Source organism: Poecilia latipinna, unplaced genomic scaffold, assembly GCF_001443285.1.
Source record: "Poecilia latipinna isolate Pla-1442-1.1 unplaced genomic scaffold, P_latipinna-1.0 Scaffold1844, whole genome shotgun sequence".
Lineage (NCBI taxonomy): Eukaryota > Metazoa > Chordata > Actinopteri > Cyprinodontiformes > Poeciliidae > Poecilia > Poecilia latipinna.
Genome location: NW_015114460.1, coordinates 153457 through 165879, shown reverse-complemented (window position 1 = coordinate 165879; position 12423 = coordinate 153457). Strand labels below are relative to the sequence as shown.

The 12423-nt window shown below is 37.5% G+C and overlaps 1 long non-coding RNA gene across 1 annotated transcript in view; it reads left to right on the top strand.

Annotated features, from left to right (window-relative positions):
* Positions 1 to 884: 884 nt before the first annotated feature.
* Positions 885 to 12423, top strand: part of LOC106934690 (uncharacterized) — a 78460-nt gene continuing 66921 nt past the window's right edge. The window contains exons 1-2 of the long non-coding RNA XR_001421746.1: positions 885 to 1046; positions 2689 to 2810. This is a non-coding gene — a long non-coding RNA (uncharacterized LOC106934690). The remainder of the gene's footprint in view (positions 1047 to 2688; positions 2811 to 12423) is intronic.

The following is a 12423-nucleotide window of genomic DNA, read 5'->3' as shown; positions in this document are numbered from 1 at the left end:
CTGTCGCGAGATTTTCGAAAAGTTCGCTCCTGGTGATGAGAATTCCGGTGCTTTTTTGGGGATCTTAGCTTTCGGCTACGATCACTGACAAGAATTGATTTTTTCCTCCTCCTTTCTGAGAATTATTCCTGCCTATTATTCATGCAATACCTTCTTTTTATTATTTTAATTAATATGTCAAAATCTTTATGAGTAGACTATTAATACTATGCAAAGGAAAAATACTAACCTTGGTATTTTGGCACAATCATCCTCCATATTATTTAATATAAAAACTAGAAATGAAAGCTTAAAATAAAATGACTTAGTGTATGTGCAGTCTATTACTTGCAAGTATGACTCTTCCAAGAAAAAAAAAATATCTGAAATGCTGTCCTTATGAAAGTGGTGCAGGTCTTTGGAGCTCACAATTACACAAACTAATACAGAACAGTCATTTCAATAATAAAGAACTGAGAAGATCACTAACCTCCTAAACGTAAATTGCTATATAAGCAATATTTTATCTCTGCATAACAGACTTATGTTTTGGACTAACTTCACAACTAAGTAATGCAAATGTAATTAATGAATTGATTTATGGATGTAACCTGTCCAGGATGTACCCCGCCTCTCGCCCGGAACGTTAGCTGGAGATAGGCACCAGCACCCCTCCCGACCCCACTGAGGGACAAGGGTGTTCAGAAAATGGATGGATGGATGGATGGATTTATGGATGTTGTTTTTTTTTTTATCTTTAATTTATTATATTTTTTAAATTGTTTTTGCGTTGAATTGGACCTCAATCAGTTTTGTTATTCTATTCTATTCTATTCTATTCTATTCTATTCTATTCTATTCTATTCTAAACAATAAAGATCAGAGCTGACCTGTTTGGTCACATAACGAACTAGCATACTGAACTGGCTCAGTCGCGAGTGACACACCTGATTGCCAATCATTCACACCTGTTAGATGGAAAGCCAGGAAAACACGGATAAACTTCGTTTCTTTGACCTTCTGGATTCGAAGTTCCACTTTACACATCGTAGGGCAAATACTTAAAGGTACATTTCAGCCACTGTGTTGTGCGCAGCTTATTTAAAATCTTTAAATCTGGAAATCTAGTGATTGTTTTTAGCCGTGTGTTAAATTTGACGTTGTGGATGCCTGCTGACCCGAGACAGTGGCAGCTATATTTAATTATATTAATTTATATTTATTTCAGATTTTGATGATGGAAAACAAAGTAGACAATTTTAGTAACGTTACATAAAACAAAACTGCACATTATGAGTAATTCTCAAATTTATTTATAAAACAAATATAACCTCATTAAATAACAAGCTTTCCGGATGATAATCATTCTCACCCATTGCACCGATTAGTAAGTCGAAGAATGTTGGCAGTTACATTTTCATTGTTACGTTTGTATCTGGGAAAGGTAGTGTGTGTATTCAGTTCCCACGTGTTAGAGCAACGTTTTATTGCAATTACACATGTGAATCCTTTGGAATATGCCTCTACTGGCATTATCATCTAGAGACTAAAATCAATGCACAAAATAGGTTCTTCGCAAAATAGCTCGTGCTTAGCCAGACTGTGTGAAGAGAGCATCTATGAAGAGCAGTTTTCAGGTCTTGCCACAGTTGGATGTGGTCTGGATCTCTGTGTCATCCAACCACATGAATAGTCTTTTAATCTAAACTACACCCTTGTGGGTCTTTTGTCTAACTGGCAGGCAACCCTTTGTCCCAGTCTCAAGTCTTTTGCAGAAAGATTTCTTGCAGAACTGACCTGTATTTATTTATTCCCTTTTCTGGAAAATATTTAACAGGATATCTTATGTCTTTTTTTTTTCAGCAATGTCTGTATTCTAATAACTCTCCCATAAATACTAGATATACACAGTCTGCAATTAACAACCAGTAGGTGAACAGTTTCTCCCATCTGAGCTGTTGATCTCTGCAACTCCTCCAGAGGTGCCAAGGGCTTCTTGGCTACCTCTCTGATTAATGTTCTCCTGTAGCATTTGGTGGACAGCCATGTCTTCAGATGATGAATTTAACAGATTTCTGTGAGATGTTCAAAGCTTAGGGCGTTGTTTAATGATGCAACCTCGCTTTGAAGATCCTTGCAACCTTATTCCTAACCTATCTGTGGTCGTCTTTAGTATTCACGATGTTGTTGTTTTTTTTCACTTATGTTCTCTAAAAAAAAAAAACCTTTGAGGCAAAACCAGCTGGTATTATACTGATAATAAAATGCACTCAAGCTGACTTTACTTCAAAATGAGCGGACTTCTTAAGGCAATTGGTTCCAGTGGATTTAATTTACTCCTTGAGATGCAGTAAAGTCTGTCCTTGTAACGTGACGGAAACTGAAAAATGAAACGGGTGTGAATATTTTGCGAGGCGCTTTGCGCAAGTCTCGTTTCCACAGTTACATTACATTGAAAATTCCTCCCACTTAAAATGAACATCTACATCCTGTTTATTAGCTTTTTTTTAAATGTCTTTTATGCAAATTAAAACTCCATACACGAACTGCTCATTACCGCAATTATGTTCAGGAGACTAGCTGTGCGCATTTAATGTATCCTCTTACAAATTTAATCCAGACATCCTTTGCATGGCTAACAATGACACATCTGTACCTAATTCCACTCTCTTTAGTGTTTTTTGCATTTCTTCCAATGTGGCTTGACAGAGCACCTGGTGCAAGTGGAGCTGGAAATCCTTATTGATTACTGCTCTGTGGAAGTGGTCTCAGGCTGTATGGCTTCCTTGCCATATCCTCTCCAGGACCGCAAGCGGGCAGCAAAAGTAGAGGTCAGTTTATATAATGGACACAGTATTTGACACCGGCAGAGAGGAAATGAAATTTATATTCTGTATTGGGATATTTCATGCCGGACAGATAAGCAGGTCATTTAGGTATGAAGAAACATTTGGTTTCACATGATAACGGGGCCCTATCTTAATGGCACAAAAACAGTTTCCCTTGGAATTATTTTTACTTGCACAAGCGCTGCAATCAAAAGCAACAACAAAATTACTTTGTGTTTCTGTAAATACAGTGTTGCTGGGCAATTACACTTATCACGCAGCCAACGCAACAAATTTTTGTCCAGACTAATTTGTCCCCTTTCGGTCATGAGAAACAACAGATGTAAACACTACTTTTGCTTCTTTTTAAAAAAATATATATATTTAAGCATTTATGCCTCTGCCTCTATTTTGAACATAATCACTCAGTTACAGCATAAAAGATGTCTTTCAGAAATTGTATTTTGAAGTGAGAATGTTACCTTTGAATAAAAGACAGTAGCGCGGTTGCGAGGCTAACTTCTCTGGGCTTGTCTGTCACGGTTTGTACAGATGTTTTTTTATTTTCTGCAAGAAATACATCAGAGACGCCCATCTTTCCAAACCTCCATCTATCTTCCTAATAACCCCATCCAAAGTGCCTCTGGCCTTGTTGTTAAGAGAAGATTAGCAGTGGTTCCACAGTTGTGGAAATTATTGACTGCATTCTCCTTTATGTGTCCCCTGATAGCGCAAGCAAATCAAATCTGAAGCATTCAAAGTTGTCTGAGGCGCAACATGTAATGAGAGCCCTCTTTGTTCTGTACAGCAACCCCGCCTCACATGCATTTTAGAGCCGGATCAATATCCGAAATGAGAAGAGAAAAAGTGAAGGTCTCGAAACTTTAAACTTTGCAACTTTTCAAAGTGTAATTACAGTGTACAAATAGGATTTTACCCAAAGCGGTGTGCATGTTGTTGTTTTATTTTTTTTTTCCCTTTTTCCTCCATGCCTTGAAGGACATTTCAAAGCTTTTAGCTGAGGCTGAAACCACAGGGGGACAGCTGGTTAGCGTAGGAAAAGCGTTAGTGAAGAGTTCATGTGTGCAGCTCTCCTTTACTGCTGTCAGCTATGCTATACAGGCCCTCTCTGAAGCAGATGATAAGCAATCCGCTCTAATAAGGAGAGCTGAAAATGGTGCACTTTTCAGATTTGGGGGGGATAAAAAAAAATAAATAAAAAGGTCTTTGACATTGTATATGTATAGGGTTTTATGGTATTTCTTCTAAAGCAAATTCCCATATTGAGATTTCTTCTTTTTAATTGGCAAGTTAAAGGGAAAACATTCTTCGGCAATATTTACGTGTAATATTTGGCATATTTAATGAGGAAGAGCAGTTGGCATATAAAGGGTTAAGCAGTTTTTTTAAAGTATTTTTAGCAATTAAGCTTACATTTAAAGTGATTGTTTGACATTTGTTTTCTACATGTATTCCTTATGCTGTTGTTGCATAATTCACAGCCTGCGCCTTATTTAAAAGTATTCATGCCCCTTGACATTTTCAGGACTTTTCATGTTGGAATTAGAAATTTCAGTGTACTTTATTGGGATTTTGTATAATACAGAAGCACGAAGCAGCACATAAATATGAAGCAGAGGAAAAATTACACTTGTTTTTCCAAACGGGAGCGTGCCAAGAAGAAAGCCATGTAGGGGACGAGGCGGCCATGTGGAAGAAGGTGCTATGGTCGGATGAGACCAAAATAATTTTTTGCTGTACATGCAAAGCACTTTATGTAGTGTATAACTTGAACCGAGTGTCACCCTGAGCACCATATCCTTATGGTGAAACATGGAGGTGGCAGAATCATGCTGTGGAGATGCTATTCTTCCACAGGGATCTGGTTATAGTTGATGGCATAACCAGAGGTTTACATTTCAGTAGCATAACATATAGCCAGAGCTGCATTAGAATGGCTTATATCAAAGTGTAGTAAGGTTTTTAATGACCTAGTCAAAGTCCAGGCCTAAATTCATGGAGAGATTTGAAAGTTGTGGTTCACAGAGCTTGAGCTATTCTACCAGGAAGAAAGTTTGAAAACCACACATTTTCGTCCTTCAACTTCATAACAAGGCACTACATTGTGTCGGCTTATCACTGAAATCTTTGGCTGTAAAAATGACAAAATATAAAAAGTTAAAGGAACATAAATACTTCTGAAGGCACTGCAGCTTATGTAGTTCTCCAGTTCAGCCACAGCCTCGGGCCAAGTGAATTTTGTAAGAATTTGTTTTGCCACCTCTGCCTGAACCTGTTCTTCAACCTTTGGTCAAGCAGTAGATTTTTTTTTTTGTTTGTTTTTACATTTTTGAGTGAGTCAGAGATAAGCGCAAACATTTCATCATTAAAAGAAATTAGCTCTACATCTGTTGCAGATTTTCCCGAATTTCCCGATTTAAGTAGGTTTTACAGATTTCCCAGAAGATATGTAGAATGAATTTAATCCCATATTGTTTCTCCATTTACAATCTAAATTCATGTACAGATGCTTCATTTTTACAGCACATACACTGTGCTGCATAAATTAGTTAAAAAACAGAGAGAGATGTATGTCAGCTCATTCCTAACGCCACATGGATCATGATAAGATGTCCCAAAAGTTTTTACATATTCCCTTTTAGAGAACTATTTAACTAATGGTAGGTTGAGTACTTCTCTAACATTTTGCAAATGAATTCTTCTGGGAGCAGTGTTTTTGGAGGCAGTTTGTTCTCCTTTGGTCTTCAATCCAAAAACATTATTTTGAAATAAAAATTTCTTCATCTAATCAGTCTATTTCTACAACCATAATATATACTTGTGTTATAATAACAGCTAAGAAAAACCCATATGTCAACAATGCAATTTTCATGACATTAGGACCAGCAGGTGTATAAGCAATGTAGCTTTTTAGGACTATGGAACAAGGACTATAATTGACCGAAAATGAACCACAAAGTGAATACAAAGGTGAAATTGATGCTGACTGTGCCTCAGATGTTTCCTGCAACTTCTGGTCGTGAGTTGCTATTTAGTGTTTTATCTGGACTTAGGGGGAAATAAATCTACTGAAAAATCTTCAGCAATTTAAAACTCCCAAGCAAAATAAAACTGAGTATTAATTGTAATAAAATAAAATGGAGTCAGTTTACTTGCATAAGCATGGAAACTATTTTACAAGACACAGTTGAAAAAAATTGTCAAATGGGATTTAAAGTTATCTGAATCTGAAGATGCAGATATCAAAAATATTAAAAGGACAATTTGCTTTCTTTTTAAATGAGGTTCTCCTAAATATGCTCTCAGCATATTTATTTAAGTACAACTAGTAGAAATAATGGCTTATCCAAGACTAATTTGAACTTCTATCATTGCAAAACAACCTCTCATCATTTTTAGTTAAGTGATCACTGTTCCCAACCTTTAATCCATTGTTAATCCAAAGTTGTTTACCTTTTTTGTTGTCGTTTAACATATAAATCCATGATTATTTATACAGGAGGGATTGGAGGCTGTGTGTCAACAAAGATATTCCTGTGTGAAACAGAACATAAAGTTTTTCTCGTCAGAATAACTGTCTCAATTATTAGCGAAGTAGTAATAAGATGATGTTTGCACAAATTGTTATGACAGTTATGACATTATCAATGTTTTAAGATAGTAGACGTCTGCTTTGGTTCTAGCCTTTCCTGGACTATCTGCTATCTTGAGCCTCTGCGACAACTGATCTGGATTTAGGCTAAATGAGGAGGAGAATTATCTGCTGCAGGCGAGATGTTAACTAGTTTTAGTCTCCAACTGAACCTCATCTCTAAAATCATAAATTAGTTTTATGTTTTCTTAGCTAATGTTAGCTAACCTCAAAATTCACACTTTGACAATAAAATTGTCCTTAAAGCACACAATATTTTACAGTGTTGTATACTGAGTATGAATTTTACTATCAAAATTCACTTATTGGTTTGTTTTAATTTTTTTATCTATGTGTATTTGTACTAAATTAAGCAATACATAAAAAAAAAATTAATTTGAACCCAAATATGATATATTTGCTGTTTAATGCAATATGTTGGTCATTTTATTCCACTCTTTCATAGCTATAATGTTGATATTTATTACTTTAACACATTTGTGGGTTAAAAATGTAACCCAAAATGCTACAACAAAAAGCTCCAGGGTTACAGTTAAATCTGTCTTAGATCAAACTAGGCAAAGACCAGCAGTTTTTAAAGTGTAGATTTATAGGGAACAGAAAAATCAGGTGGTCTCTCTTCCATCTTACAGTAGAAAATTATATTTTCTTATCACATTTTCTCAGTCTCAGCATTCTGAGAATAAAATAAACATCGGTTTAATAAATTTGCATTTAAAGAAATTTGATCATTTCACTAAAATACTTAATTGTTTTGTCTTCCAGAAAACATATTTATTTATATAATATTTTATATAGAATGACTTCTAATTCACTAATTAGAAGTCATTATTTTGCCTTGAGTACAATAACAGACAGTTCTTGTTGCGTTAATGATATGTTTTTCCCCCCATGCCAAGTCTATTTATACAACTATAATTAATTTTGTCACGATGACAAGATGTCAACTTAGTAATTTTCATAATATTATGAGAAAATATTACTGTGCAAGAACAGGTGTATATGTAGTGTCTTTAAAAAAATAATGTAAACAAGATTTATAACCGAGTAAGCACGAATCAGTTGTGCGTGGCTATGATGCTAAAATGATTATTCACTGTGCCTTACCTGTTTCCTGTAACTCCTGGTGACAAGTTAGCAATCGGGGCAACAATTTTAATGTTTTGATCATCCTAAAGCATCGTCTCTCTTTATCTTGACTTTGTGGGAAAACCATCAGCAATTTCAAAAATGGAAAATAAATGTTGTATTACGACCTTAAGCAGAATCTCATCTGAGCGTTTTCCTTCTCCAAGAATGACGTTCACAGCTATTAAGCAGGCCTGTGACTTTCACCGTGATTCAAACTGAGGTGCTTATGCTTCAGCTATACTCCTGAACAGTATACTTAATTGTCTGCGTCCCACTGTGCACAGTTTCTGCTTTATCTCCAATAATAGCCAGACATTGTTGAAACAGTTGTTAGCATAAAGCAGAAATCTTACAAGGATATTGCCAGTCTAGTGATATTTTGGCCCAGAAATCGCTTTGATCTTTGCCTGAAACAGCCTCCGTTTGATAAGGCTTTCAAATGAACTGTGGTGTGAACCTCACTTTCCCGCCTCCTAAAATGGCATTGAGCAAAGATGTGCCTGCTCGTAAGCTCTTTCATGGCTACCACTTTTTTTTTTTTTTTTGTATTATTATTCTTATTTTTCCAGAAGAAAATCACAGGCACTAAAAAAATCAAACTGTCTTCAGTCAACATTTAGATTCCTAATATGCTGTGCGAAGTGGAGGCGCGAAGGAGGAGACTCCTTTCATTAGACACTTCACTGAGGCTGTGAAGTTTGCTCCCTCCATCTGAGATGACTTTAAAAGAGAAACAATGCCTCTGCCTATTGGGCCTTTGGAGATTTTCTCTCTCATCACATATTAATGAAAGCGGTGGCATGTATGGAGTTAGAGAGCTCAGGCAGGAATAGTTGTGAGGATGCCAAAGAAAGCTCAGTGCATGTTCACAGATATTTAACATATCTTCTCGCTCAAGAAATCTTAACTTTAACACGAATGTGCTTTGCACAATTTGCACCTTTGCCCCTCAAGCACTACACAAGAATGTAGGATGTATAGCAACTGCCTGAAGAGGGCGCAATTAACCTGAGATGCCACCTGTCACCTTTCTCACTCACTTTCTCACAGACGGTGCACAGAAACGTTTCACTAAAACATAGATGTCTCATGCCAGTCACGCATTCAGTAGGAATCAGAGGTGAGTTCGTGCCAGTTATAATGATCAGAGTGTTGTACATCTGTTTCCAGCTACGTCTTTAATGAGACAGGCCCATCACGAGCCTTTTGATATCCTCGGAGGGTCACAGCGCGCAGACACATTAACGCTCGTAATTTGCAGCAAATCAAGGAATTTTTCCGTTTTGTTTTGTTTTGTTTTGTTGGGACGGAGGATCACACCAATTACCAGTTGTTTATTGTTTGGTATTGTTGCACTTCGCTGCAGTCGAGTGATATCTGGATGTCGGCCGCGACACCGCATCAGCTCTGAGTGGAGGAGCTCTTTTGAAGCCTTTCATTTCGTCTTGCCATATTAGCTGCACAAAGTGGCCCTAGACAACATGCTGCCTTCGCTTTCAAGATAAAAAAGAACCGAGCATTACATCACTTTGTAAATAACTTGACGAATTCAGGAAATTGCAAGTAAATTGGTCACCTAACAAAAAAAAAGAAACGACAACAAAAAAAAAAAACACCCACCCATTTGGAAAAATGTGTTTCATCTATTAATTTGCCTCAAGATAACAATCTTTTACATAATCGCTCGAACATGGGAACAAGAGTTTGTGTTCGATTGTGGGCATATGTTGCTGGCTGCAGACAAAGCTCCCTTTTTCCCCTCTTTTTTTCCGTCTCAGCCTTCTCCCCCTTACCCCCCCCAACCCCGCTCCGATGGAACGGCTGATTCGCGAAGGCAAGAAAACTCATGGAAATCAGCAAGGCCTTCATTATACCAAGGTCATTACATCTGGCTTTTATCCTCCTCTGTACTTATAGGGAGGTAAGGGAATCCTATTCCACATCACCCAAGGCCTCACCTTTGAACACACATGCACCGCCTTAGACCCGGGCCAGCGTTTACACACACACACACACACCCACACACACGCACACTCCCTGTTCCTCTTTCATTTGGCCTCCTCGGATTTCATCATTCACTTTTACATCACATTAGTGCGGCGTGTTAGTGGTCGGCTCGTCTGAGAGAGAGAGAGGAGGGCGGCCTGTACATCCGAATGAGACTGAATAATGCACGGCAGAAGGCTCGCAGGGTGTTCGCGCCGCTACACCATATTTACAGAACAGCTAAAGAAATTCCATGCATGAAGAATGACGGATATGCCATTTAACATCTTGGGTGGGTTTTACATCACTACACACACACACACACACAAAACACTGCTGGGTTATTTTTTGAACCCAGATGCAAAGTTTAGGCTGTTGGGACAGGGAGAGTTGTAGGGTAGTTTCATCTAAACGTTAAATCACAAACTCTGCCGCAGCTCAAAGGGATCCTCATCAATCCTCACCGAGCTGCTTTGAATTGTACAACCATCTGATCAGACTTCATTTAACTTCTTCCAATGAATATAATTTGAAATGGTGAGTTAATGACAGAATTAACTGTCATTAACAAGGTTCACTTCACGGTGCAGTAATGTGTATTTTTCACACACATAATGACCTTTTATTGCACAATCAAGTAAGTATGTTACCTTCAGCTGTTACAAAAACGCTGTATATATCAAACATGATTTCAAAGTAATTAGCCTTTGTCTCTTTAAGAAGCTCCTGATCTTTCCGACACTCCACCCACATATAATATGCGTATGTAAAGTTTTTCCAACCAGACAAAATGCATCATATTTCTTATTTATTTATTATTCATTTTCATACTGCGTTTTAAATTGGACCGTTTGTGTGACTGGAAAGACTTTATGTTCCATTCTCAGTTTATTTTTCATCTAGGAAGGTAATAGGTCCCACATCCAGGTTATGAGATTTTCTTTTCTCCCTGCTTATTTATTAGATTTAATGTTAGACATTTTTTTTTTTACTTTAACCCTTTTTTTTTGTCTTGAAAATCTAACCCAGTACACTGGTTCAATTGGGATCTTAAGTAAACCAGAGAGCCTATTACTTGATCCAGCTGGATTTAAAAAAAGATTGATTTCAGCCCAGCAGTCTTTACAGCGTAGACCTACAAGGTACACTAAAATGTAGGTGGTCTCTTTTTACTCTTCACAATAAAGTATCCGATTATGTTGTTTTTTAAGTAAAATGTTCTCATTCTTTGCATCAACAGTTGAAAATAAACATTATTAATTGAAGAAAATGTGGTTTTGTGTCTAAAATGTTTTTCAACGCTTACTCTCTGAAAAATATGAAGTATTGTGAACAGATTTTTGTTTTTGTAAGGACCTGCTCGGTGATCTGAAGAAATAATTTTTCTTGCGTACAATAACAAACGAAGTTGCTTTAATTAGGCCATTATTTTCAAAGTAACCTAAACCCACATTGCTAAGGGTGAAGGGGGATGGGAGGGGGGAACGCTCCACTTTTAACGTTAATATTTTTAATGGACATCACAAGACAGTTGAGTCTAACTCAACAGCACAGTAAAGAGGAATTTTAAAAAAGGAAACGTGTGATCACTAGGGAAGGAAAGTGCTCTCAATGTGCGCCAAAGATGGTGTCTTCTGTCTACCTTGGTGTCTGCGTCTGATTTGAGACTCTCCATTGATCTGATCCCACCTAAGAAGTGGCGAGCATATTAAAGCGAAGCTGTGATGGCCGAACGTTTCTTATCAGGGGCTGTGGCTTTCGTCCAGGTTTTGGGGTGTTACAAAACAAAATGTATTTTGAATTTATGTGCTGATTAGAATAAAAAAACCCCCAAAAGAAATCCCAAACAAGTCCAGCGCAGTGCCTGCCAACATACACTGGCCTTCGTGTTTGATGCCGATTTCATTTAATCTTTAGGTGGAGCCTGGCGTTTCTGTCCCGAATCCTTGATCCGGGTTCACCTTACCGGAAAAGTCTCTCTTGCTGCCGTCCAAAGTAAACAAGGTTGCTCTTGCACCCCCTCTTGTTCAGGGTTCACAGGCTCTCTGCTTGCCTTTAGGTAAAGGGATTCCTCTGTTATGCTGCCCATCCACAATGATTTAACTATATTTCAAACTTCAAAATGAACACTAAAGTCTTCATCTGTTCTGGATGAGAGAGAACGGAGAAATCCGTCTTGACAAAACACACACATATGGTGCCTTACCCTGGAACGTTTTTGGCAACGACAAAGGAAAATGTATTTCAGTGGGGTTTTATGTGACAGATCTATATGAAGTAGGTCATAATTGTGAAAAGAAAGGATATATCTTTCATTGACCCTCAGTAGTGAAATTCAAATAGAGGAATTAAATAAGATAAGCTAACGCTGGAGCAGCTACAAGGATAACAGTTCTGTTTTGGGAGTGTATTGACAGGAGGACAACTATTATTAATGCATTCTTAAATCTGGAATTTATAAAAGTGCAAGGTTTTTGAATTGTTAAAAGGAAATCATAAGAAACATAGCAGTGTGGAAGAAATAGGAATGAAATTCAGGGATTTTTTTTAATACACCTTTTTCATAATGCCATGTCTTAACTGTGTTTGTCATTTTTATGTTGATGTCCGGTGAGTGCATTCTTTGAAGTGTTCTTACTGCTTGTCTAGTCCTTTATGTGCTTTTAAATAAATAAATCTGAAGGTTTAAATCTTCAAAATTGCTGTGTGTGGTGGAAAACTGAAACTCCAAACACGCCACCACTCACAGCAAAACATGGCGGTGGCAACACCTTCCTCTAGAGCAGGGGTCCCCAAACTACGGCCCGCGGGCCGGATCCGGCCCGC